Here is a 14,552-nt window from a genome sequence, read left to right as displayed (position 1 = left end):
TGGCAGCCCAGAATTCTACTGTCAGACACGGGGCACGTTGGTGCAATACCCTGGTACCTACTTGCACCCACTCCAATTCCAGAAACAAGGTTTAAACTCCCCCAGTGTTTAGTGTATATTGTGTGATGTATTTTTTTATACTATTCTGTAACAGTTAAATTTCACTATGTATATATCCTGTGTACACTGCCTCTGTTCCAGTGTACACTGTCTCAGTTTGCACAATCTTATTAATATTAGTATTACTAGTCCTGTCTACATTATCTATGTCAGTGTCTTGTCTGTAATTGCACCGTGGACCAGTGTTCCACTGTATACTTGTATATGGCTAGAATGACAAAATAAACTTGAACTTGAACTTAAACGTTAAGAATACACTGCGCCACCTGGCAATTTTACAGAGTAGTGCAGTCCTGCACTATATTATTTGAATGCTGCATCAGCATATGAAAAGTTGAAGCAGTGAGCAATTTTACACCCGACAGATTGTTACACCGAGGTCCCCACTGTGGTACCATTGTCAGCATTGCTACCTTGCTGCAGCTGAAGCCCTGGGTTCAAATTCAGACCCAGGTGCCGTCTGTGTGTTTGTATGTTCTCCCCTTGTTTGAATGGGTTTCCTCTAGGTGTTCGGGTTTCCTCCCACAATTCAAAGACATTACTGGTAGGTTAATGGGCTTTTGGGAAAATTGGCCCTGGTGTGAGTGTACAGTATGTGTATGCCCCGCAATGGACTGGCGTCCCATCCAGGGTGTACCCCACCTTGTGCCAGCTGCTTGCCGGGACAGGCTCCCGCTCCCCCATGGCGCTGAATTGGGCAAAGTGGTTAGAAAAATGAATGGATAGATTCTTAGATCATTCATGAACAGCAACTAAACACAAAAATAAAATCAAGGTTCATGCATGCATTTCACAATCATGAAGCCAATTATCTGAAACTAATTAATTAATTTTAATACATTTAAATTTGAACTTCTTTCCATGTACTATATAGCTGTGCTTGTGTGCCATCAATGTTGCAAACTAGAGGTGAATATGCTCAGAGGCTATGGAGTGCTGAATGACCATTCTCACCCCAGTTGTTCCTGCAATTCAAAAGCTCAGTGGAAGGCTACAGTAGATGTCAAAACGCACGTGGAAGCTGCAGTCTATATGGGTGTACTGTGTTCTATTGAGTGATTTGGATGGCACTCCTGTCATGTAAACTTGCTGAGAGCCTTGATGTACTGTGGAAAGGAAGAGGAAAACAGAGGAGAATTCTGGCACTTAATCTACTAGGTAGTTACTACCATAAAGGGTCATTTTACAAAGCTACAGTGTTCTCCTGCAGATGTATTCATTGATATGCTGCCTTTTAAGGACAAACATGCCAATCCTTTATGAATCAGCATAATCACAGGAAGAGAGATCAAGAGATGAATGAGAGAGGAGGGACAGAGAAGAGAGAGAAAAACAATCCAAGTCAGAGATTAAGAGTGGCAGCCAGTATATGTTTAAAAGGATTAAAAACATAACAAATGACTATTTGAAATGCCTCTCATTAGACATACAGATGAGGAGAAAACTCAGATTCATCTCTGTCAGAAACTCTCAGCTTCAATGCATTTCTCTCTCAGAAAATCCCGAGCAGTACTTGCAAGGTAATTTTCTGTGACATCCTATTGCACAGCTGCCCTACTATAACATGAGGAATTTCATGGCATGGGCCAAGCAATGAGGACTACAAAATCAAAACAAACTAAATGCGAAGTGTTTATTTGCTTGAGCTCCAGCAGAACAATGTGATTTTCAAACTCTCTCATTAATTCTGGATGCAGGGTGAAATAATTCTGAGTTAAGCTAAGGTAACAAGCCAATCAACTGTATGGAAGCCCACTAAGACTCTTTCTTGTTATTTACGCTTATCTTCATGTAATAAAGTTACTAACACCACTTCCAAAACTGAAGCAGGATTAGTTTTCTTTTGGCCAAGAACAAAACAACGCACTCTGGTGCAAAAATATCCGCTTCCAGGTTTGAAAAGAGAAGTCGCAGTACTACTTGAATTGCACTTTGATATAGAAAATCAAGAAATGGTTGACACTGACCAATGACATTACAAAACCTCTCGCAAATGTAGAACCATTGCAAAACTTGAGACATCAGGACTTCTCTTTGCCTTAGCCAGTCAGAGTACAAAAGACAGTGAATCACTACTGACAAATAATAATGACCTTAACACCAAAGAATGAACAATAAAGGCCATTCAGTTGTTTTTAAACACTTGTAATTTTGGAAATGACTGTATGTTTTTAACCATCTAGTTCACTCTCAGAATATATGTTTTTAAATTCACATCCTAGATTCTCAGGTAGGTCCATTATGCCACTGTGGAGCTTCTGCTGTTTCATGTGCACTGCATGACATCTTGTTTCACATTTAAGTTATCATACACTATGCACTATACTGTATACTACATGTATATCCAGGGCCTATGACTAATTCTCCTACATTCTTATTATATAAACCTTTCTGTATGCTTGTTTATATATATTTGTTTACTTTTAAATGTACTTTTTTCTTTATCACTACGTATAGCGTCCTTGGGTTTGGAGAGATGCTTTATAAATAAAATATGTAATATTATCTATATCCAACACTGAGAGTGTGCATTTCATCAAAGAAAGTACTATATCTTCTATTTTGACTACTGTACTTTTATTTTATATTTTTATTCCATTTCTGTGAATTACACTTGATTCCTTAAACATATTATAGGCCAAATAGCCAGCAGCCATATCACTCTGCAACTCACAACTGGCAACCCACTGCAGCTAAGCAGGTGTGAGCCTGGTCAGTACCTGGATGGGAGACCTCCTGGGAAAAACTAAGGTTGCTACTGGAAGAGGTGTTAGTGGGTGCTCACCCTGCAGTCCATGTGGGTCCTAATGCGACAGTATAGTGACGGGGACACTATACTGTAACCAGATGCTGTCCTTCGGATGAGATGTAAAACCGAGGTCCTGACTCTCTGTGGTCATTAAAAATCCCAGGGTGTTTCTCAAAAAGAGTAGGGGTGTAACCCCGGCGTCCTGGCCAAATTTGCCATTGGCCCTTACCAATCATGACCTCCTAATAATCCCCATCTATGAATTGGCTTCATTACTCTGCTCTCCTCTCTACTGATAGCTGATGTGGGGTGAGCATTCTGGCGCACTATGGCTGCTGTCGCATCATCTAGGTGGATGCTGCACATTGGTGGTGGTGGAGGGGAGTCCCCATTACCTGTAAAGCACTTTGAGTGGAATGTCCAGAAAAGCGCTATATAAGTGGAAGGAATTATTACTTATTATTACTAAACATATATTATTTGTGGTAAAAGAACCAGAGATATGAAAAGATGTGCTGTACTATGAAGTAAATTTTCCTTGGAAAAGTCATTATCTATATTCAATATATTGGTAGATCAATCTCCTCCATTTACCTTGTATAACTGTGATATACAACTGTGGTAGATTGTAGCCTACCAAAATGCTTCTTTAGAAAATAAATATGTTTATAAATTCTTACATAAATTGCACACCATTACTAGGTCCATAGATGTATGAAACTGAGAATTGCTACAGCAGGATATCTAGACTATGGAGACTCATCCCTGTCCAGTTCCAGGTACTGTGTTGCTGTACATATTTATCATGGAGTGGAGAGTGAAGGGTTACAGTTAGGACTGGCTGTCATTTCCAGTTAAGCAGAGTGAGTTGGCCAAAAGCACTGGATGTATTAATGCCATGTGATCTTGCCAGGCATCATGCCAAGACCAGACCATGTCATTTACCAGAAGTCTTACTGAGGCAAAAAACAAAAGGAAGAAAAAACTTGCAAGAGCTTTCCTCCCTCTCTAAAGCAGACTCTGAAAAGAGAAGTGAAAGCTCTTCCCAGCTTAAACTAATTCTTTTTAATTACACCTTTATTACAGGGAAATACCATGACACATGCTTACAAATACATAAAAGTATCATTTTTCACAATGTCAGTACTTTGAAACCAGTCTGTTCCAACTTGATATTGCCTCCCTCACATTAAATGGGAATTAGAGACTCTGTTATTAACAATTAGCTGTTTTCCTCACATTTATTTTAATACGTCAACACAATACACTTCTTCAAAAGAATATATCCAATATGGAGATCACAGGACTGGAGTTCAGTGATGGCAACACAAAACCAGAACACTAAGTGCCTGCCACTCCTTTTTGTTTTGTTAGCCCTCTTTTTATTTTTGTGATGCCAACAGAGATGGCAGAAACAGGGAAAAGATGTCTGAAATCTTCAGCTTAGATGCAAAAAGAATCCAGTCCCCCTTAATTGGGTAATATAGCTGATCAGCTGGAGAACTCAATGAAGCAGCAGGCATAGCTTCTAAGAACTGAGATGGTGGTAAACTAAAAGACTGCAGCAGCTGGGGTGGACAAATGTTCACATGTCATTGAACAACTAATTTTAATTAGAGGACCGAATCTTAGGTGACCACATAGAACAAAAAACATGCTCAATACTCACACAGCCAAGCTGAAGTGTCTGGAAAGTTAGGTTACCAAGCTGGAGTACTGCTCATTCCACAACAACATTCGTAAAGTGGGTTTGCCCAGGGGATATGAGTCCGATGAGTCCTGAAAAATATAAAAACTACTGTACATAGATTTCCAATTTGGGACAAAGGAACTGAAATGTGGAGAGGACACACAGAACCTATGGAGACCACTCTTCCAGAGGCCACCACAAACCCAAAGTGTTTATTTTCAACCTCTGTACTACTCTGATATACTGTACAGCTACAGTACTTCTCAAGGAAAACAGGTAATCTAACTCGTTTCATTCAGATGAGGGATTTACACTGCTCTTTTACCTGTATTATAGTCAAGCAACTGTCCAGAAGAGACTGGCTTTTGTAGGACTGAAAAAATAATTGAGGAAGCCTTGACTGCAGTCTTTTCTATTGTACCTCCATGAATCTCAATCATGCACACTGGTTCGCTGATAGAGAGCATTTCTTTATTTTGGTTTAGAGTTCATTGTTTAGGCCTCTTCACATCAGATCATACCACAACATTTTATTTTCAAGGATACTATCTTTTAACACTATTTTATCATGACTAGATGTAAGCATTTATATTGTTTATGCAAATGTGACACCACCTGACCCCTTTAAATTTATTGTGCTACAATTTAATCACATGTTTTCTACAAGGCAACATTTTTTCTTCTAGTGGCTTGCTAATTAGGTTTGAGAGCCAAGATGAGGGAAGAGGGTTTTTTTTTTCTAGAAGAGGGACTTCTAATTCTAGTTATTCAGGATGGCAGACACTGAAGAGACAAATGTCTAGTTTATAGTCTCTACGGCAGATATATACGATACATATTTTTTCGTGGCTAGACAAACTGTAGCACAGAATTTACTGTACTTTTGTCAGCCTATTATTTTCTGGCACACAAATGAAATACAACTCATGTTCCTAGTAGATCACCATGACAATTTCAGCAGGTTTTTACTCACCTTAAACATACAGTAGGGTCTCAACATTTGTAAATTCATTTTTTCATGGTTTGGTTTGGCTAACGGTATTGTCAGACTAGGATCATCAGACAAATCTAGTTAGTGAGGGAGCACCTCCCTTCCCCCTGCCCAAGTACCCACTACAGGAATAGAGGGGCACCACCTGCATCTTAATGTGCTCTTGATTTTGTATTGTAACGAACGCTCCTGTTTGCGTCAGCAGCACGGGCAATAACAGGCTGAAGAGACAACTTTACAGACTCTTTGGCAGTTGTATAGCCCTTTTCACTAACAGTGGGGGAACGCTAATCACAGAGGAAAAGAGAGAAAGTGCAGGCATCCACTGGGATTCATGCTGTTTATTTTTGCTGACTACTGTAAGTTTTTGATTACTGTTGTTGTTTATGATTACCATTGTTTGTTTTAGTTGATCAGTGTTACTTTAATTAACTTAAAGTCAATGCATCAGAACTTTCATTATTCTATAAGGGAGGATTACTTATGTTTTTTAACCATAAACACTACATACTGCAGAACCCTATGTGACGGTATAGGGGTTGACTTGGTTAATGTGAATTTGGCAATTCACAACAGCTCTCTGTACCGATCCCTTGTGAAAGTAAAGTTCCTACTGTAATATAGTTATGGTGATGTACCGGTAGTGGACAAAAAATAGAATAGAATATAATAGAATAATGGGTAAATGAGAGGCATCAGGTATAATGAAAGCAAGCACTTCCATACAGATGTGGCTCATCAATTAATTAAGCAAATAACTTTCCAGAATGCTTAGTGTCAATGCTGGACTGGCTTAGCTACATACAGTATGCAAGCCTTTTGTAACAGCACAGTAATCCCTTGTTTTTGTTATACAAGATGTAATAATTCCTGGGTTTTTTTTCATTTAACAAGCTGACTTTTACAAGCTAGACTCTCATAAAACATTGGAAAGATTCTTCACATCTTGCATCTTCTGGGACAAGGATTTTTTTTATTACATTGTAACATTTTCTATAATAAAGGCATGTTTGCATTAGGCACATTGACTGCGGAACAATACCTAACGTTTATGCATTTGCTACTAGCAGCTGTGATAATGTACTGTAACTACTGTACCGTAAACAGGAGCAGGTACTGTTTTCCAGTCTTTTATTTATGCATCAGCTAATGACTTTAAACACGTTAATCAAATAATTATCCAAGAATTATATTGTTTTCATACTTACTGTAGGTACTGTTGTGTGCTGTAGTTAGATGAAGTGTGGGTGTTTAAGGGCCCATTTTTGAGTTCTGGAACCAATCAGAGATTATAACATGGGAAGTTATGGGAATTTAATTTTAACCTAATGAGCACTTTTTGAAGAGTGAAGCTCATACTGTATAATGCAGGATTACTGTATATGGGCTGTTGCACCATGTTGCTTTAAACTTGCAGTCATGGCACTATGAAGTATTAATTCCTATTCATTATTACACAAATTCACAGCAAAATTAAAAAGAACAAAAAACAAAAATTAAGAAGTAAATAGGTAACTAATCTGGACAAACAATGTCAAGACTGACTAAGTATTTATATCCTTTGCTGTGGCAAACAAAACTCTTTTAGGTGCACAGAATTACCTTACCTCAGCAAGGCACACAATAAGTTGAGTGGCCTCTGTTTATGTGTATTAATAGTTCTTCACATTATTTCAGTATAAATATACTGGAAGGTCCCTTTTCAAACAAAGATTCAACCATGAGGAATAGAGAGCTTTCAAAACAATTCAGGAATAAAGATGTATGATGTGAAAGAGCAGAAGAAGGGTACCAAATATTTTAATATCTCTCTGAGCATGATAACGTTAATCATTAAGAAGCAGAAGGCAGGACACACTACCTAAATCAGGCTATCCTTCCAAACTGAGATGCCAGGTAAGAAGGAAACTGAATAGAAATGCCATGACAAATGGTGACTCTGAAAGACATACAGAGTTCAGTGTCAAATGTCCACAGGTCGCTCGATAAGGAGGCCTGTATGGGACTGAAAAAACCCCATCTCAAAACCCACAATGGATTTGCAACAAGGTACAGTACCTAAGTGATACTGCAAACATGTGGCAAAATGTTTTGCTGTCAGACAAATCAAAATTGGAATTTTGTGGTCTAAACAGAAAGCATTACATCTGACACAAATGCATTCAGCCAACACCATCATCAATCATGGTGCGGGCGGCGTTATGTTATAGTTCTGCTTCCCTTCAACTTACTGGGACGCTTGTCAAGACTGATGGGGTATAGATGGGGTAAAGTACAGGCAAAGCTTGGAGGAAAACCTACTTCAGATCTAGAAGAAAAATTCACCTTTCAGCAGGAAAATGAGCCAAAGTACAAGACTAAAGCTACACTGGGGTGTCTTCAGAACAAGAATGTGAATGGCCTCGAGCGGCCCAAGGTCTTCACTTGAATCTTACGGTGAAAGACATAAAAAACTGCAGCCCATAAGCAATCCAAAAGCAACTTGAGAACTTGAGCAAACTTAATTAACCAAGAACGATGGTTAGAAATTGCAGTGTGTCGTTGTACATGATTAGTAGAAACCTACTGAGTTCACAGGTCTATATACTTATACAAATCAATATACTTATTTTTGTCCTCTTTAGTTTTTGCTGGCGTTGGCTGTAACCTAGCTAACCCTTATAAGTCTTCAGTTTGAGCACTCAGTCTTTCAATAAGATATTTAATATAAAAAATGATATGCCTCATTTGGCAATTTCACCATAAGAACAGTCCGAATACTTCTGCAAGGCCCTGGAATGACAGCCAGCATGGCTTGAGGAGGAGTCCTCAGTGACTGATATAGAGGATATTGTTGGAGTGAGTTTGGCTGGTGCTTCAGTGACCAAAACAGACACCATCGCTCATGAGCCATCAGCAAGTTGAGCTAAGCTGTTGTCTGCATGTAACTCAGGACATCACCAACAAAGGACAACATTGGTGGAGAGGCATACTCCAGGATCACGATGCCATGCATTTGCCAAGCAAGGCAAAACAGGTGAGCAATTGACTGGAATTGACTCCAATTTTCAACCTGGGGCACAAGCAACCAGTTTAATTAAAAACAGTCTACCACAAAGTCCCAGAACTATAGACCATATTAGGGCTGCAGTGCTCTACCCACTTATCACACCTGGCAATGCATGTACATGTTTGCTAGTCTAGTGATGCAAAGAGCACAAGCACTGAACTAATGAGCAGTGGAGAAATGTGAAATGGTCTGATGAATTATCCTTCACCATGTTCTCAACAAATGGACAAGCGCACATTAAAGAACTCACAAAGTGCCTGGTTCAGACAGTGAAGGGTCCTGAAAGTTTAAGAAAATGCAAACCAGGCATTTCTCTGGCGTGGTTTGGGTGCACTCATTTTCTTAAAAGGCTAGCTCAATGTCAATTTCTACTTCATGGCACTAAGTGACTATCTTCACCCCATTTTCCACCAGTTCTCTCCCAGTCAACATAGAGGGAACAATGAATGGAACGAAAGAAAGGAAAAACCTTGAGAATAACCTAGAAATGTATACATCATTTGTTATTCAAGAACTGGAATCGAAATTAGCAATGCATGAGCAAACAAAACATCGATATGGGCCTGTCTGGGACTTTTGTGAAAAGGTTAATTCTGATTTCTCTCTCTTTTATTTGAAATTATATTGCTACAATGATAGTGGCAAATGCAGACAGTTTCCGAACGTCCTTCAATTGCCCTGTCTCTCAGAGAGCACATCATCCACTCTGTTTACTCCCCTTTCTTTGGGTAAACTAAGCTTTGCAGAGCAAGACGCTCAATCAGTAGAGGTGTTCACGCAAATGCAGGCTGACCACTACACTCATGGGTTCTGTCACGATTGTAGTCCCTTCTCCTTAAGGGCACTCCGGCTTTTTTCACTTCGGACCTAATTTTGTGCACCTGCCCCTTGTTCCAGCCTCCTTCCCGTCCCCCTTAAAAGCCAGACACTCGGTCAGTTCCGGGCTCTGCATCTGATTTCCATATCGTGTGAGCCCTGGACCTGGATGCGCCTGGCTCCATTATGTTTTTAAGTTTCTATGCCTGTTCCTGTTCCCCTTGCCGGTTCCGACCCGGTTCCTGTTTTTAACCTCCTGACTCGGATGGATCACCTGGCCATGGACTTTTGCCTGTATTTTGGATTCGCCTATGGACTTATTTGGATTGTTTGCCTCGGCCACACCTTCTCCATACACCAGCGCACCAAGGACACGCCCCCCGTCTTCATTCCCGTCTCCTTCATGACTTTTCCCCCAGTGTTTCCTCACTACTTCGGACTGTGTCATCTGCATAGGGTCCGGAAAGAACTGTTCGTGACAGGTTCGAGCCGAGGTCCAATCACCAGCTAGCTGTTTTTGGGAACCCTCAAGTTGAGCACATGATCAGCCAAGCAGGATTATCTCAGGCCTCAGAAACACAGACCCCTAGAGGCCTCACAGCAGTTGTAGGCATGTGATACCATTGGTGAGGGATACACCTCTCTTGCAGTGTGCTCAATCACTTAATAAAGCACTCAGGCATAATGGACACCAGACATAACTCTGGCCCTGCATGACCACAGCTGAAGAACAGCACTGAAATCAAATCACAAATTTTGCTGTACCAAGAAAAGGAATCTTGCCATCTCGATCAACAGATAATGATGAATTTAAAATACTACCTTTACACAAACATTCCAGAGGCAGAAACTCTGAGAGTAAAATAATGTCTCCTAAAATGGCAGAAAATAAAGAGCCCAAATGACAAATTAATAAGTAGCTCCAGCTAGCCAAGGCTGTTGCCTCTATTGCTCTATTGACATCCTTCAATCATCATTGTAGAAACAAACATGCAATGCACAGGACATTATTATCAAACACAAATCCTGAACAATTTGAGATAATGGGATGAAGAGATGCCAGATTCAAGATTTTATCCATTTAACAAAATACAGATACACCCCTTGACATCCTAACAATCAGACAACTACATTACAGCATGCATACCCCAGTCTACAAAAAATAAAACAATAACAAGCACTCACAGCTGCAATATAACACTTGTAGCTTAAAAACACTCAGCTCTCAATAGACCGGTTTAGGCAACCATGCAACTATACTGTGCTCACCATCAGAGGTAATAAAAAAGTAATTCAACAAATATCAGTTATAAAACTGAGAAAAAAAAATTACAACATGTAATATCACAACTTTCCCTGCCCCCCTTACTTAATTTCTGTGCTTCAAATACAGCAAGCTCCATCATACTGAATTGATCGTTGTGTAATGTTACTCTGGTGAGTTGCATGTTATTTATTATTTTGCATAATTACTGCATATGTAACCCCTTGTATTGAGTCAAATACACGTTTGTATATATTTGTTTAAACGTAATGTACATGAATTCTAGAAATAATGTCATGAATTCTAGATAAGTATGTATGGACCTAACCCTTTCTTGAATGTACAGATGCAGCCATTTAAAATGCCTGAAGTGTCATGCAGCATACTATAAGTAATGTAGTTATTATTATTACAGTGTAAAGATGATGTAACAAGAGTTTACATAAAAAAAGTATTTGAAATATGGCTAAAAGTCTGCTGGAACACTGTCAAAAGCATACTGTTATGTATTACAAACAAGTTTGAAATATGACTGTTGTGATTTCCATACCAGTCTAGTAGTCTAGATAATATAAGGTTATGTGATAAAATAAGCAATAAATTCATGCATTCTCTCACCTACTAAAACCTTCTTCTGGGTTACCATGAATATGGATCCACCCAAGGTCGAGATATATTTTCCCAGAGGGATTTTGTCCCCAGTTTTTCCTAAGGATGCAGTAACATAGTTTTGGAGATACTTCGTCATCAGCAGCGAAAATGCAATGCTTGAACCTCTTCTGCTTTAGCGAAGTTTGCTTTTTAAAATTTTGATGAAGAATACAAATGATACAGGATGACTGAATTAGTGAACTGGTAAGAAGCCATGTGTCTAGCGCAGGGGTTACCCCCTATACTGTGGAAGATATGTCTATAAAGGATGGTGTAGACCTGCAGTACCAATTAAGGTGATGATTTAGCTAGATGGAAAACAACATTAAATCCTTAAATAGAATATGACCCTAAACTGTGGGAAAACATTAGGCCTCAGACATAAGAAGTCAAAAGGAAAGGATTTGTCTGAGAATAAGGTTGATGAAAATGGATTTCTGTAAGCTTTTTTCTCCCCCAATATTGGTATAGCAAACCTCTACAAGCTGTAGACATGACATAGACTTGTGATTAGACATTTCAAGGGATAAGAATAAACCTCTAGCTCTAGCGGAATTTTCCATATACCATTTTACCCCGTGTGACTCCCAATCCGCAAGGTCAAGAAACGTGTGTGAGCTGAGATGTGCGATAGCATGAAAATTCTTTTCACAAGAGCAGATGAGAGAGCAACCACGTGGTCAGATCTTGTTCTTCCTCGGTCAGCCTCCTTTGCACGTGGACTTATTCACAAGTTCTATTTACAAGAGTATGAGAAAGTGAAAAGCGTCCAATGTTGCTATGAGATCCCGATTCATGATGATTTTAGAAGACAAAAATTAAAGTGATGGCTTGAATGAAGGATTAATAGTGCTGTTGGTCGGTTATTTGGCGGAAATGAATCTACAATCCATACAATAAAGACAAGTAAGGAAGCTGTCAGAGTGAGTGGAAGAAGTGGAGCAGTTTTGTCGCTTAAGGTCTTATAGATGCCACATGACCTACATGGGTGTCATCACAGCTACAGAGGCAAGAATTATGCCATAAACCCATTTAAAAACAGTCTCTCCAAGATTATTTCCTAAATACGCTGGGGTTTTTTTTATGCTGATGGTATTGTTTTACTTTATGAGAAGTAAAAAAATTAGGGAACTTAACATTTTGATTTGTGACTTCTATTACCCTACCCCTATTTTCCTTACAGGGTCTTAAAGAGGAACTGCAGTCCCAATTTCCAACACCAATTATTAAATCTCAATAACTAAATAAATGAATTAACAGTATTGCAAAATTTTACAAATTCCAAATGAAGCACAAAATTGTGAACTTGGTGAAAGTAATGTATGGTCGCCATGTTGTCTTAAACCTCTGGTCTTACCACGGGCAAAAGCGAGAGTTCACGAGAATTATGACTTAAACTGGCCCTTCCTGCTCACTAATGGAACGACTGTAATGACTAATGTAATGCGATGTACATGTACATTGAATAAGTACAGGGGAAATTTTCACTGCAAAAATGTTCCCATGTGGTCTGCCTGCAGAGTTAACACGCAAGTAGTCGTTTTTCTGCAAAAGCGTTTCAAAGTAAAGAGCAATAATTCGATTGGATTAAAAGACCTATTCACTAGCCTCCTTGTTTACAAAGTAATAGGGCTGCTTCACGTCAACTGAAGTTTTATTGCCTTGCTCTAAATCGCAGACAATGACCGAAACCAAAGAATGTAACTCTCCCAGTTAACAAGGGATTATGATAACAGGATAAGGGTTTTTTTTTTTATTCCCAGGTAGTGGAGAAGTGGAAGTTAAATGTGTATTGTATATGGATGATGTTACCTTTCTTTGTTCTGACACTGGGACCACTAGGAAGGTTTTGAGGGAAGTAGAGAAATCTGGGGCATTAGGGTCCTGTTTGAAATGAGAAAGTGTTAACATGATTTATCATGGGCATTGAGAGGATGAGTCTACTTGTTGTTTGAATGCCAAGAAGAATTTTATCAAAGAAACGGAAATTAAATTTGATAGGACAGGGTCTGGGGTTGTAACAGGAAAGTAACATAAAATAAGGAAAGGGAAAGGAGAAATGGCTGGGTGGGAGGTAACGTTACTTTTCAAGAAAAAGCTGTGATTCTTAAAGTTGCCTATTTCATTTTTCCTGTCATTGGTGTACTCCCAGCAAGGACAGACCTAAAATTATCGAGATGATATTGCCTTTTGGTGGATTGAAAGGATCAAAATGGAGGCCCTTTGTTGAGGTAAGATGAAAGAGTGGAAAGGTTTGCCTAACCTGATGGTGTGTTTATTAATGATTAAATGTGTCATTTCTCTCTGGTTTTACAGGCTTGATCAATAGCATTTTATTTGATACATTTCAATAGGGTCCTGGTTAAGAGTAAAAGTAATGAAAATTCCTTTACCTCTCATGGTGTTTTTTTTTTGTTTTGCCAAATCTAAATAGACATTTATAATGACTGGAAATTGTACTGGGAAAGTGTACTGGAAATGAACTGGCTAATAAAAAGACTTTACCTTTGTGCCAGCCAACAAGAAGGTACTGTATAGCCGGTCAGAGGGTTTTTTTCAGGGAAATATATTGAAGTGTGGAAAAATGTTAACCATCCTGCCTTGCTGGACCGGTGTGACCTGGCACTGCACAGGAAGCAATGAACGTAGACAGCAGACAAATATGAGGAAGATGAGATCTGCTGTCATGTATTCTGGAGTTGTAAGACAGCAAAATCATTCTGTACTCCATCCAACCCTTTTGTATTTGTGTATTTTTATAAGGAACATGGTCAACATCTAGCCTCATGAGATCCAATTGCTTTACAAAAGGACAAGAGCAAAAACTAGGACTGTAATTTTAGTGTGTTGTTGACATACAAGGAAAACCCTAAAACACATGTCAATAAAAGCACCAACCTCCAGAGTGAAGGTAGCAAAACCCATAGTTTTGCAGAAGACTGTGACAGCAGTTCAAAGGCCCTACTGCAAGATGTAAACCTCTCTTCCACAACAAGAACAGAAAGCCAGATTAAAAGCTGGGAAAGAGCCATTTCCCTTTTTTTAAATAAAAAAAGACATTTTAAACTTTTGAATAAATTCTGAAGTTTTCAGAAACATTAAGAATGGTTACAAATGAGACAAAGTCAGTCAGCAAATCAAGCTCATTTGGTGTTTATGACTAGATGAGTCCAAGTTCAACCTTTGCCAAAAACTGTGGAGAAAGAAAGGATATGCAAATGT

At 39.1% G+C, this 14,552-nt stretch overlaps 1 protein-coding gene across 1 annotated transcript in view; it reads right to left on the bottom strand.

Moving 5' to 3' along the window:
* nacc2 (NACC family member 2) overlaps nt 1-14,552 on the bottom strand; it is a 41,020-nt gene that overhangs the window by 18,778 nt on the left and 7,690 nt on the right. Inside the window, exon 2 of the mRNA XM_088940705.1 lies at nt 4,539-4,648. The gene's annotated coding sequence lies outside the window, so the exon portion shown is untranslated. The remainder of the gene's footprint in view (nt 1-4,538; nt 4,649-14,552) is intronic.

This window comes from Atractosteus spatula, chromosome 23, assembly GCF_055471065.1.
Source record: "Atractosteus spatula isolate fAtrSpa1 chromosome 23, fAtrSpa1.hap1, whole genome shotgun sequence".
NCBI classification, from domain to species: Eukaryota; Metazoa; Chordata; class Actinopteri; order Semionotiformes; family Lepisosteidae; genus Atractosteus; species Atractosteus spatula.
Note: the sequence above shows the minus strand (reverse complement) of the source record. Positions and strands in the feature narration are given on the sequence as shown.